The 13,122-nt window shown below is 46.6% G+C and overlaps 1 protein-coding gene and 4 non-coding genes across 9 annotated transcripts in view; 3 read left to right on the top strand and 2 right to left on the bottom strand.

The window, feature by feature from the left end:
* Positions 1 to 13,122, top strand: part of LOC122369957 (mucin-7-like) — a 37,485-nt gene that overhangs the window by 4,003 nt on the left and 20,360 nt on the right. Inside the window, exon 1 of one of the 5 annotated variants that reach the window (XM_043345145.1) lies at positions 12,344 to 12,607. The exons of 3 other annotated variants lie outside the window; for them this stretch is intronic. The gene's annotated coding sequence lies outside the window, so the exon portion shown is untranslated. Of the gene's footprint in view, positions 1 to 12,343; positions 12,608 to 13,122 lie in introns of those variants that run through there. One more of the 5 variants, XM_043345186.1, reaches the window with a different exon arrangement.
* Trnav-aac lies at positions 201 to 273 on the bottom strand. Its single transcript has one exon. It is a non-coding gene; the product is annotated as a tRNA-Val (tRNA).
* Trnaa-agc lies at positions 425 to 497 on the top strand. Its single transcript has one exon. It is a non-coding gene; the product is annotated as a tRNA-Ala (tRNA).
* On the bottom strand, positions 1,374 to 1,446 carry Trnav-aac. Its single transcript has one exon. It is a non-coding gene; the product is annotated as a tRNA-Val (tRNA).
* Positions 1,607 to 1,679, top strand: Trnaa-agc. The gene has a single exon. It is a non-coding gene; the product is annotated as a tRNA-Ala (tRNA).

The raw sequence follows: 13,122 nt of genomic DNA, 5'->3' as shown, positions 1-13,122 counted from the left end.
CAAGTCTGGAGAAGAGACGCACGGATTCAATAGAAGAGTATTTGGCCGGCCTTGGTGTCTGCAGCGTTGTCTCGTTCGAAGCTCTATTATGGTCAATGACTCAATGACTTGCCATTCCTGCTGCCTCTGAAACGTCGACTTTTCGTTGGTTCGCCTTACCTACTTATAAGAAAGTTGAGAGCAAAACACGCCCATAAACCTGTTTCCGCCCGGGATCGAACCGGGGGCCTTCCGCGTGTTAGGCGGATGTGATAACCACTACACCACGGAAACAGCTGTTGAAATGGGAGGGTGAGGTCGGTGCTCTGGTGGGGTCACCACTGGTCACCGATAACAGATTCCGTGACCTTGGACAGGTATCCGATTATTACTGGGTGAAGGGTGGCGTAAAATGTGAACAGGTGGCCAAATCACCGTCACGTGTGGGGCTGTAGCTCAAGTGGTAGAGCGCTCGCTTAGCATGTGAGAGGTACGGGGATCGATACCCCGCAGCTCCAAGTCCTCCACTTCTTGTCGGGACTGCTGGTGAAAGCTGTTTTCAGGTAAAGACATGCAGAGGACAACCTGCAGGACTGCTTAGACAGGTCGCTCTTCCTTCGGGAGAGGCCACCCTTACTAGCGTTTCCAAGTTTCAGCCAGAGGTAGCTAGTTGTGCGACACGATCCTATAGCCACTGAAGCGGTACCGGAAGCTGGCAACCACATTGCTGTCCCACGTGTGCTATTAGTTGTTTACCCATGGTGTCTGGCTGCGGCATATGATAACATCGGCATCAAGCTCGCTTACCTCTTCGTATCCAGCTTTTCCATGCTACCTATGCTTTCCCAAAGCACTGGGTGCAGTGGGCAGTGGGCACTTCTGTGTTACGTCCAACAACTTCAGCGGCAAGTTGTTGGAGGGAGTGCGAACTCAACGAGCCAACGCCCGACAAGTTGCTGAATTTACGAGAACTTGAGATAAGTACGGGCAAAAGCCGAAAACGGTGATAAGTACGGGCGAAAAGTGAAAACGGTGACTCTTTGCATCTCCACTCCATGAAAATCTGCAGTGAACGTGTCTTCTGAATCCTGTAGATCCAAGCGCCGCATCGAGTGTCATATGATTTACTTGTCTTCTGGAAATCAGACCACATTCTGTTGGAACAGGGGCGCGGGAACTACCTTCAGACTAGGGGGGGGGGGCACACCATAATAGAGGTCAACCTAGGGCCTACCCCCAAATCTATTTTTCTCACCGGTTTTAGGCTACTTATTTTTCCTCCCTTGGCTTTTTCAACAAAAAAAGAAAACATTTGCAAAAAAGTGCGGTACTCCGCCACAAAATTGTGTGATTCATCCTGCTTATAAAATTTTGGGAAAACGCGCCAATAAACCTGTTTCCGCCCGGGATCGAACCGGGGGCCTTCCGCGTGTTAGGCGGATGTGATAACCACTACACCACGGAAACAGCTGTTGAAGCCCAGGAGGGCGAGGTCGGCGGGCTGGTGGAGTGGCCACTGATCGTCGATAACAGGTTCCGTGACCTCGGACAGGTATCTAATTATTACTGGCCACTGGGTGAAAGATGGCCTAAAATCTGAACAGGTGGGAAATTCTCCGCTATACGTGGGGCTGTAGCTCAAGTGGTAGAGCGCTCGCTTAGCATGTGAGAGGTACGGGGATCGATACCCCGCAGCTCCAAATCCTCCACTTCTTGTTGGAAATGAGGAGACAATTTTCAGCAAAATACATACAGAAGACAACTAAGACTATTTAGTATTTAGACAGGTTACTCTTCCTTCGAGAGGGGCTACTCTAACCCTCGCCGGCACAGGCCATTTTGCGTCCTTCGACGGCACAAGGGGGGGAGGGGGTTGGTACGACGCCCCCTCGCGTTTGGCCCCTGATCGAGCTAGAGCTTCGCGAAAAAAAACCAGCGTGTTGCCCGTCACGAGAGGAAGCCGATGATACCCAACTTTAAGGTCCTAGGTCATCGGGTGACCTTCCAGGTCAGGTCAATGACCCGAAAACCGGGGAAATCGGGACCTCTTAGAAAGTCGTAAAGTGTGGCTGCTATGTGGTTTTCCGGGGTGCTGATCACGAATATCGTGTTAGCTTTGATCAGAGATGATGTCTTTAAGCATTTAGACCAGGTCGGGTCAGGTCAGGTCAGGTCAAACGGTAGGGGTTGTGACGGGTATTCGTAATACGTGTCAACCGCCTCTGATAGCTTCGTAACATGTTACGAAGGCACCAAAACTAATTCGTAAATTTTCAAATGGTTGCTAAATTCGAATTCAGCTCCAAAAACTAGCCTAGAAGCATGTAAAGCTCGAAAAAGTGAACCGAGGTCACCCGAGGTCACCAAAGGTCAATGACCTGACCTGACCTTCAGGTGACCTTGACACCCACCCTTATGTATGGGAGCAACATCAAATCACATGTTTGAACGTTTGAAACCACGAAAAGCTTGCAAACGCGCGGCTAATGCGAGCCGACATACGCCGAATCGCGATTCCGGTCAAACATGGTCTCGGAAAAGAGGTCACAGGTCAAAGGTCATTTGGGTCAGGGTCATGAAATTTTCAGGGTAGGTGTAAAATTGATCAATGCGAGGGTACTAGTTTCGTCGCGATCGGTCGCTTTTCACGCGAGTTATTCGCGAAAAACCTTAGGGGGGTTGCATCAACCCCCCCCCCCCCGTGCCGGCGAGGGCTAATAAACGCTCCCGTGGTTCAACCGATGTATCAAGCTGTGAGTCAAACGATCTTTTAGATACTGAAGGGGTGACAAGAGCTGGCAACCAATTGGCTGCCTTCAGGTGATCTGTCAGTTGTCTTTCTGAACGAGCTATTTAATGACATCAAACATCTGAAGGTCAAACATCCCAGTCGACATCCTAGTCGCCTCCCTAGCTCGAGGGACCTTGTTTAGGCTATCCAGTGTTCTTGCTCCTTACTCTTGCAGTAGTCTAGACACATTCGCATCATACCCGACAATCCATGACGACGAGCCTTGTGGGAGTTGAATGAACGTTTAATTAGAAAAGGTACAATGGGTTGGTGGCCATTGTGCCTTAAACCGCGCACCAACGGGAGTCTGCGCCAACTTAGAACCGACGGGGGGGGGGGGGGCGGATGACCGCCCTCTTGAGAAATCGAGCGAGAACGAAGCAGGATAGCGACAAGCGGTCAACGGCATCGGAGACGCACGGACAAGGTCTACAATTTCTACAAAGGTCATTTTCAGGTCAGGTCAAAGATGACGTCACAGGGGTCAAAAGAGTCAAGATGGCGGCGCTAGATTTGGAGAGAGTTTGTCTCGAATAACTTTCGAATTAGTCAAGATAGGAACAAACTAAGGGCATCATCGTGATCTTCTCGTCAATCCGCATCGAATGATATATATATATATATATATATATATATATATATATATATATATATATATATATATATATATATATATATATATATATATATATATATATATATATATATATATATATATATATATATATATATATATATATTAGGGTGGCACTTAGCAATAGGGTGAATTTTATTTTGTCCGATTTTTAGGCGTGCGGGTGGTTTTCTGGTTCCATCCCCGTAAAAAATAATGTGTGCAAAATGATTTGGAAAAATATTGATATTGAGGGGTCGCGAATTGAGGTCAAAGTTTACAGTTTTGGGGGAAAATCAACTTTTTTTAAACTGAAAAGAAATGCAACTTCGTTTTGCACCAATATTTACGAAAAAAAAAACTTCGGAGTCGATCGTATATGTGCATGTAAAACTAACAGTTTCGGGTCATCTCGACCCCTTGTCAAAGTTTACACACATTGCACAGAGCAACACATCAAGCGACATTATACCGATGACATCGATTTCTTCGCACGCAGACACATGACACCGTTCAAATGGCGCTTCTCTGGTAAAACCTGGCTTTAATAATTCCGGAAATGACAGTTGACCGGAAATGACACTCCTAGGCGCATGGGGGCGAGCGAGCGTCCCCAACAGTGAACTAGCCTCGACTGGACCCAACTGTCCAACCGTAATGTGTGAAGAACACGTGAACCTGCTGCGGCTCGGAACTTAGGATGAAGCTCATCGTCGTTCCCAAACTCCCGTCCATCCAAGCACAGGTCATGTGCTCTCAGCGCTGGGGGACTAGGAGCTGGAGAAGCGGATCTGCGGCTTTTCCTTCGACACCACGACGGCGAACAGCATGCTGGTGAACGGAGATTTAGCCCTCATCGAGCAAAGGTTGGATCGGCCCTAGATCGGTTCGCCGTCGACGACGTCCCGGAGTGGGACGAGCTGCTGGTCAGCTTCCGCCGCTTCCTCGACTACGCCCAGCTCCGGGAAGACTGCCAAAAACTTCTGGAGCTCTGCGTAATTGCTCTCGGTGGAGTTCCAAAGCACGGCATCCGCTTCTTCGCCCCAGAGTACTCCACTGAGTTATGTGGATGGCAAAGGCCATCCGCCCTGTGGATGTCTTCCTCTTCAGGGAGCAGTTCCAGCTGACGGCGGCCGAGGCCCAGGTCATCAGACGCTGTGCGCTGTCGTCGTCTGCACTCTGCACGTACGCCGCCACCGCCGCCGCCTGGTCTCGGACTCTACTCCCCGCTGCTGCGCCGGCTCGGAATCTGACCTTCGTGAATGCGCTCTGCACCTACCCCGACAAGGAGCTGTCGAAGGCGACAGTCCCGGTCTTCGGCCGTCACCTGTGGTACTTAAATGATCGGCTGGTGACTGGATCCTTTCGACCCAGACCCTCGGGATTCATCAAGTCATGATGTGGGTAATGGACTTGCAGAAGAGTGAGGACGAGGACCCGCCCCACAAGCCCTTAGTGGACACCAAGAACGCCGCTCTCGCGACCAAGACGCTGGCGAGCTTCCTAATACCATCTTTCAAAAAGCTCTCAAGAATCCACGACCTGGACGCAGGGCTCATCATCAATGACCAAGACCACTGGGAGGACAGTAGCTACCAAACCGCAGCTCGTGTGGTCCGGGAGCTGCGAGTGGTGAATGATTTCACCAGGCGCGGTGTGGCACTGATGTAGGCCTGGTACTCATGAAAGACGAAGATAAGCGCCAGTTCTTCCTCCATGTCGTTGAAGATCACAGAAAACGCTAGCCTGAAGCCCGAAGATCGGCTGCAACTGCTACCCAGGCCACACATAAAGGGACCTGGGTGTCCACTGCCCATGATACCCCTCGCTCCAATGAGGCGCCAATTATCTACAAAAGGGGGAACTGGAGTAGCGTAAATGCGTGGAATATCGATAAACAATATGAAAATGACTAAGAAATACCTTATTATCATCCAAACACAGTTACATAGCAAAATCAGAAGAGAATTTGATGATATCGAAATTTCCTACAAAAATCTCAACTTTGACCTTGATTCGCGACCTCTAAATATCAATATTTTCCCACAAAAATTTGCCTTCCTTATTTTTTACGGGAATGGAACCGTTAACCCATTTACGCCCTTCGTTGCGTTTTCGCAACACAAGCAAGCGTCGACGCGATCAAATCTTGAGAAGTGTATAATAACGTCTCACCGATGAGACAAGTTTCAGCGCGTTTAGCATGGATCCGCGCATGATGCTACGCAGTTACAAGTCTGTGCGGCCGGTAACTTACCGTCCAGAGCTCCCAGAGGGAAGTCAAAGGTCCCGTCAGTGATGACGTCACGAAAACCAAAATAAGTAGATTAAGTGATTAATTATATCGTGATGAATAATGTGTGAACATATTCTGCAGAGTCCCTACAATAGCTAGAATATACATTTTATTAACAAATTATGCTGCAAATAGGGTTTGTGACTATTTTCAAATATGACTACAGTCGTGTTGCGGTAACGCAACGTTGGGCACATCGGAAAGACAGGGGTGTTGCGAAAACGCAACGAGGGGCAAATTGGCAGGGCAGCGGAAGTATAGGAACATCAAATAGACTTCACTTGAGATACGGTGTGGGTTCTTTCCTTCTCTCCCCAATCTTCCTCCCTCTCTTCCACGCTCTCCCAACTCTCTCTCTCCTTCCCTCTCTCTCTCTCTCTCTCTCTCTCTCTCTCTCTCTCTCTCTCTCTCTCTCTCTCTCTCTCTCTCTCTCTTTCTCGTTTTGTAGTCGTGAGGGATGTGTAGGTATGTAAAGTGCAAGGTGCATTTGCACGTGAATGTTGCGACACGTTTCACATTAACTCACTTAAACAGCTATCAAACACTCATTTCTTTTTCTCGCAGATTATCGGGCTATTCGAGCAATGGGTTTTCGAGCATCTGAAAATCGCATGGTAGGAAAAGGACCTGCATCAAACGCTCGGCGATGCTAACGGAGCTGAGAGATAGCGAGGTACTTTGAAAATTGGATCTACTTTGTACTAAATAATGGGTACGTAGTCTGGTATCAGACGACAGATAGGCATTGTCATTCTCTGGATGCAATCCGCTGGCCCTTACGTTAGAAAAGATAACTCCCAGAAGCGGCAAATGTGGGATATGCCCCCTCGAGGGAGGGGGGGGGGCAACAGACCCCTTCGGCAGGAGTGATGAGGGCGTCTGGAAAATAATAGTTTATTTTTAGAATTCATGGTTTGCACGGATTGATAAGGTGGTTGATGTGAAGCATTGCTTGTTTGTTTACTGAGGGCAGGGGCGTCGACACCGGTCCGACTTTTCCGACTAGTCGGACCACTTTTTCGACTAGGCGGTGTCCTGCTGTGGCTCGCGGGGGCCCCTGCTGCAGACCGCGGGGGCCCTACTGCGGCTCGGGGGGCCCTGCTAGAGACCGCGGGGGCCCTGCCTCTGGAGCCCTGCTAGACACCTTGGGGCCCTGCTGCGGCCCGCGGGGTCCCCTTCTGCGGCCGCGGGGGGCCCCTGTTGGGGCTCTTGGGGGGCCCTGCTGCGGCCACGGGGGCCCCTGCTGCGGCAACGGGGGCCCCCCGCTGCGGCTCGCGGGGCCCTGCTGCGCCTCGCGGGGCCCTCGCGACACCTGGGGGCCCCCACCGGTGGGGGCCCCCCGAGAAAAAGTCGGACCAGTTTTCCTTACGCGTCGACGCCCCTGACTGAGGGTAGGCCTTTTGTCTAATCAGACCATTTTAGAGCTAGAAGCATTATTGGAATTAGGGAAAACATTGGTCTGAGCGGGCATGGTGAATCGTCGAGGCTGAGCCCATTAATCCAGGCCACCCATGAACCAGCCCCCCCCTTCCCAAGCACTTTCTGTATCCGGCTACAGACCTGTGCTCCTATGGGAGCTGCTCGAATGCGATATACCTAGTTGCCCGTCCAGTTGAAACAAAGGTTGAGGCATGGAGAAGGATTCTACTATCCTAAAGATGGAAAGGACGGATTGACGAAACACTTGGAAAGTGTGAACTGTATCGAATCACCAGTCTGCCCTGGCATTGTCTCGAGAAAGAGGTTACAAGTGTGAAGGTCGCTGAGAGTGGGACAATGAAAATTTTGGATTAGGTGTAAAAGTGATAAAATGGGTCCTGGGAGACACTTTAAGCCGAGTTGTTATGACGCTCTACGCCTTACGCAGGTAATTTGTGAAAGCCGGATAGGTTCATTTTTTGATAAGAGTGTGCACGACTACCCTGCATTTGAATTTGTCTTTACTCCTAGGAGGGTGGTTAACAATGGTATTGCGGATAGGCGCTTAGGCGAGGCACTGGTTGACTCCCAATCCTCGGTTAAATTGTTTTCAGTTTGGGGTTCTCATATGAGAGGGTAATGGGCTAATGGCTCTGTCTAACTTCCAAAAAGAAAGCACCGCCCAGGGTACGTGCTGACCACTAGGTACTTTAAATGGACAATTGTTGTTGATAATGACCGTTTGTTGCCATCTCCCCGTTCGCGAACCCTTAAGTTATGCTCCCTCATTGAGGCTCTTAGGCGGGTAATAAAGCATGAGGGATGTGGGTTCCGCATTCTCAAGCAATATTTTTCAACGGTTGGTGAAATATATGTTAAAACAAACTAGCATATAGGGGAAGTTGGGGGAACGCCGAAGACTTTTTTCTGACGCCCGTAGCACGCAAGGTAGACAACATAAGCTATTCTTGTTGGCGTCATTCGAGAGGCCAGTCTTTTGCCTTTCAAACATACCAGGCACATTTGATGAATTCGCATACCGTTAAGCGCACAAACTAAAAATATCAAAGAAGTGACTTTCGGCGTTGCCCCGGACTGCGGGGAAAGCCGAAAATGGGAGAAATGATCTACGGGGAATGCCGACATTGATGTTTTGCCATTTTATCTCAAACTTTATCCAGAATTGATCAAAGCTGACACGCGTTTTAAGAGCTTGAGGACGCGGTGCACACTGGAAGTTATAATTGTGTGATATCATAAGAACATGCCAGGTAAATCATTCCTTATAGGTAACAGGCCGTTGTGTCGGTTGAAAGTGTAATTTGTGTGACTAAAAACACGCGTTGCTATTCTACAGCAGTAAAGTCCACGTAGCGTGCTTTTAACACGTGCGTAATCGCACGTTTTCGGCATTACCCCAGCCTGCCATACTTTCATTTGCAGGCCCATAACTTTTCAACGTGCTGTATAAATTTCAAATAGGCAGCACACTTATGCAAAGACATGCTAAAGATTACTTGACCGAATTGGCCAGACAAACGGTAGCATAATGAGTAAGAAATGCAGCTTCAAAGGCGCATGTAGTACAAGGGAAACGTACCTTGAAAACGCTCTTGGCGCCCTCACAGTCGAAGTATTCCGAATGACGACTCGTAACAAACATGCGATAATTGTAGTCACTTAAGCTTCAGAGCATCACTGACAGGTGGCATCCATGTCTTACGGTTTTCGAAATATCTCGAATTTCGGCTTTGCCCCAACTCCGGCATTGCCCCAACTTCCCCTACTTCAACTTCCCCTACTACTACTTTAGTGTACTTTATGTCCGTCTGATGTGCCCGTCGTTGCGTTTTCGCAACGCTGATGGCGCCCGGTGTGCCCTTCGTTGCGATTTCGCAACGCACGTTTTTTACGTTTTTCTCAAAAAACTTTCGCTGCCGGCAAAAATTATTTTCGATTCCATGCAAGGCCGGTAGAAGCGTAACATATCTTGATTTCATCGATTTTCATGATGGTCAATATTCCTGGGCATAAATGGGTTAAACCAACCGCACGCATTAAAAATCAAAAATCGATTTTTAAGTGCCACCCTAATATATATATATATATATATATATATATATATATATATATATATATATATATATATATATATATATATATATATATATATATATATATATATATATATATATATATATATATATGTCATTAAACACGACAGCATGTTTGGTGTTATTTAGCTTTTTTGTTTCATTTTCGAGACGTCGGACAGTACTTCTTTCCTCATCGTTCAAAGAGAAAAGTAACTCACCAAAGGAAGCAATGGCTGCGATCGAGATTAAAGTTGTCGTACATCGGTTACTCATTAGGATGCAAATTAAAGTTCGTTCATAATTCGTTCGCTGTTAGGGGAAGTTGGGGGAACGCCGAATACTTTTTTTCTGACGCCCGTAGCACGCAAGGTAGACAACATAAGCTATTCTTGTTGGCGTCATTCGAGAGGCTAGTCTTTTGCCTTTCAAACATACCAGGCGCATTTGATGAATTCGCATACCGTTAAGCGCACAAACTAAAAATATCAAAGAAGTGACTTTTTCGGCGTTGCCCCGGACTGCGGGGAAAGCCGAAAATGGGAGGAATGATCTACGGGAATGCCGAAATTGATGTTTTGCTATTTTATCTCAAATTTTATCCAGAATTCGTCAAAGCTGACACGCGTTTTAAGAGCTTGAGGAAGCTTGGTGCACACTGGAAGTTATAATTGTGTGATATAATAAGAAAAGGCCAGATAAATCATTCTTTATGGTAACAGGCCGTTGTGTCGGTTAAAAGTGTAATTTGTGTGACTAAAAATACGCGTTGCTATTCTACAGCGGTAAAGTTCACGTAGCATGCTTTAACGCGCCGCGTAATTGCACGTTTTCGGCATTACCCCAGCCACCCATACTTTCATTTGCAGGCCCATAACTTTTCAACGTGCTGTATAAATTTCAAATAGGCAGCACACTTATGCAAAGACGTGCTGAAGATTCCTTGACCGAATTGGCCAGACAAACGGTAGCATAATGAGTAGGAAATGCAGCTTCGAAGACGCATGTAGTACAAAGGAAACGTACCTTGAAAACGCTCTTGGCGCCCTCACAGCCGAAGTATTCCGAATGACGACTGGTAACAAACATGCGATAATTGGTAGTCACTTAAGCTTCAGATCATCACTGACAGGTGGCATCCATGTCGTACGGTTTTCGAAATATCTCGAATTTCGGCTTTGCCCCAACCCCGGCATTGCCCCAACTTCCCCTATATTTATCTTAGCTTTCGATCAACATTGATCATCATCAGAGAAATGAATATACACAAATGATGCCGCGCAATATATGTCACAGATGAATAAAATATTAACATTTCTTCAAACATCGTCCTATTTGTTTCATGGCACCACTCTTTCGAACACAAATCTACATCCAGTTAAATACACAGGTCATAACATCGTTACCGTGAATATTCACATTGGATCTTGCATAACAGAACAAACCATCACAATTCATCGATGACACATTGTTTCAACTTTCACGCATTACGTCATTTGTCTGTCGAACAGTGGAATGTTTGTCAGAGTTTTCATGTGTGTGTTGATGATGGGTGATGTGTCGCGGATGATGATGGTTTCGGTGATGGCCAGTCGTCGTTTGTCGTTTAGTCGCGCTATTATTGTGGTGTTGTTTGTCAGTAAGTCTCTCGTGAGTCGGGTTCCGTGCTGGTCATGAAGATGTGCCTTGGGTCCTCCGTCTTGTAAGTGCATTGTCAGTCGGCGGCTCAGTGATGTAGTTGTGTGACCAATGTAGTATACGTTGCGGGTTGCACAGTCCCCGGTAGAACACTTAAAACGGTATACTACATTGGTTTCTTGCAGTGGTGTAGAAACCAAACCAAACTCTGGTAGCCTTGCCGCACCAAAACTACCCAGAAAGATATTGGAGGCCCTTCTACGTGCGTGCACCCTGGAGGTCCCATTCCGGTGCCCTTCAGGTAAAATGTACTGCCAGATTGATGGCGTAGCAATGGGCTCCCCCTTGGGCGTCCTATTCGCCAATGCCTTCATGTGCCACATTGAAAACAGAGTCTTGTCTGATAGCGCTGTGCGACCGTCTATGTATTTCCGCTACATCGATGATATTTTTGTAGATGTGCGTGACGTAGATCACCTGGAAACACTCAGAGGTATGCTGGAGGCCGAGTCAGGTCTTGTATTCACCACAGAGCTCAACGTCAGTAACAAACTACCATTCCTCGACTTATTGATTCATGCCAAGGATGACAGCTTTGAAACTCAGGTACACGTCAAAACTACTAACTTGGGACGCTGCATGAATGCCAAAGGCGACTGTACCGATTCATACAAGCGAGGAGTTATCCGGTCGTACGTGCGTCGAGCTCTGACTCATTGTTCAACCTGGCCACTTATCCACAGTGAGCTGCGGCGAGTGAGGTCGATGCTGGTGAACAATGGATACAGTAATAGTGACTTTGACGACGTATCACGTGACCTTCTTGACAAGTACATGACAAAGTCGACAAACATGATGCACAACAAAAACGACCAAGCTACCAACATAGACATATACTACAGAAACACCCTCACACCATCCTGGAAAAAAGATGAAAAAGCTATGCGTGACATCATCACAAAAAACGTCACTCCGGTCAATCCTGAGCACCGCATACGCTTCAAAATTTACTACAAGTCACCACGGACCTCCTCACTCATAATGCGTAACAATCAACAGACCACTACACCACTGCAAGAAACCAATGTAGTATACCGTTTTAAGTGTTCTACCGGGGACTGTGCAACCCGCAACGTATACTACATTGGTCACACAACTACATCACTGAGCCGCCGACTGACAATGCACTTACAAGACGGAGGACCCAAGGCACATCTTCATGACCAGCACGGAACCCGACTCACGAGAGACTTACTGACAAACAACACCACAATAATAGCGCGACTAAACGACAAACGACGACTGGCCATCACCGAAACCATCATCATCCGCGACACATCACCCATCATCAACACACACATGAAAACTCTGACAAACATTCCACTGTTCGACAGACAAATGACGTAATGCGTGAAAGTTGAAACAATGTGTCATCGATGAATTGTGATGGTTTGTTCTGTTATGCAAGACCCAATGTGAATATTCACGGTAACGATGTTATGACCTGTGTATTTAACTGGATGTAGATTTGTGTTCGAAAGAGTGGTGCCATGAAACAAATAGGACGATGTTTGAAGAAATGTTAATATTTTATTCATCTGTGACATATATTGCGCGGCATCATTTGTGTATATTCATTTCTCTGATGATGATCAATGTTGATCGAAAGCTAAGATAAATATAACAGCGAACGAATTATGAACGAACTTTAATTTGCATCCTAATGAGTAACCGATTTACGACAACTTTAATCTCGATCGCAGCCATTGCTTCCTTTGGTGAGTTACTTTTCTCTTTGAACGATGAGGAAAGAAGTACTGTCCGACGTCTCGAAAATGAAACAAAAAAGCTAAATAACACCAAACATGCAGTCGTGTTTAATGACATATGTATTAGAGAGAACCTGCTTCCCAAATATTCTGATATATATATATATATATATATATATATATATATATATATATATATATATATATATATATATATGCAAGTTTTGTTAAACACAACAGCATAATGGGCACTTATCTTCTTCTTATTAAGACTTTCGAGGCGGCGAATGCACTGTCGAGGTTCGGGTTCGTGAGAATGTAAAATATTACCAAAAGATGTCATAAATACAAAATATCATAGCTATATTGTTGTTCGACGTTTCGATCTATCAGAGATCATTTTCAAGAAAATTACAGTCACACAGTTTTAGAAGTCATACTTTGAGATAAATGGGTTCAATTACATTTTTGGAACAGATATTACGGATATGATACTAAAACTATTCAGTCGATGAGTCACAGCA

This window comes from Amphibalanus amphitrite, unplaced genomic scaffold (assembly GCF_019059575.1).
Source record: "Amphibalanus amphitrite isolate SeventyFive unplaced genomic scaffold, NRLGWU_Aamphi_draft 000034F_arrow, whole genome shotgun sequence".
Classification (NCBI taxonomy): domain Eukaryota; kingdom Metazoa; phylum Arthropoda; class Thecostraca; order Balanomorpha; family Balanidae; genus Amphibalanus; species Amphibalanus amphitrite.
This window is presented reverse-complemented; position numbering and strand designations above follow the sequence as displayed.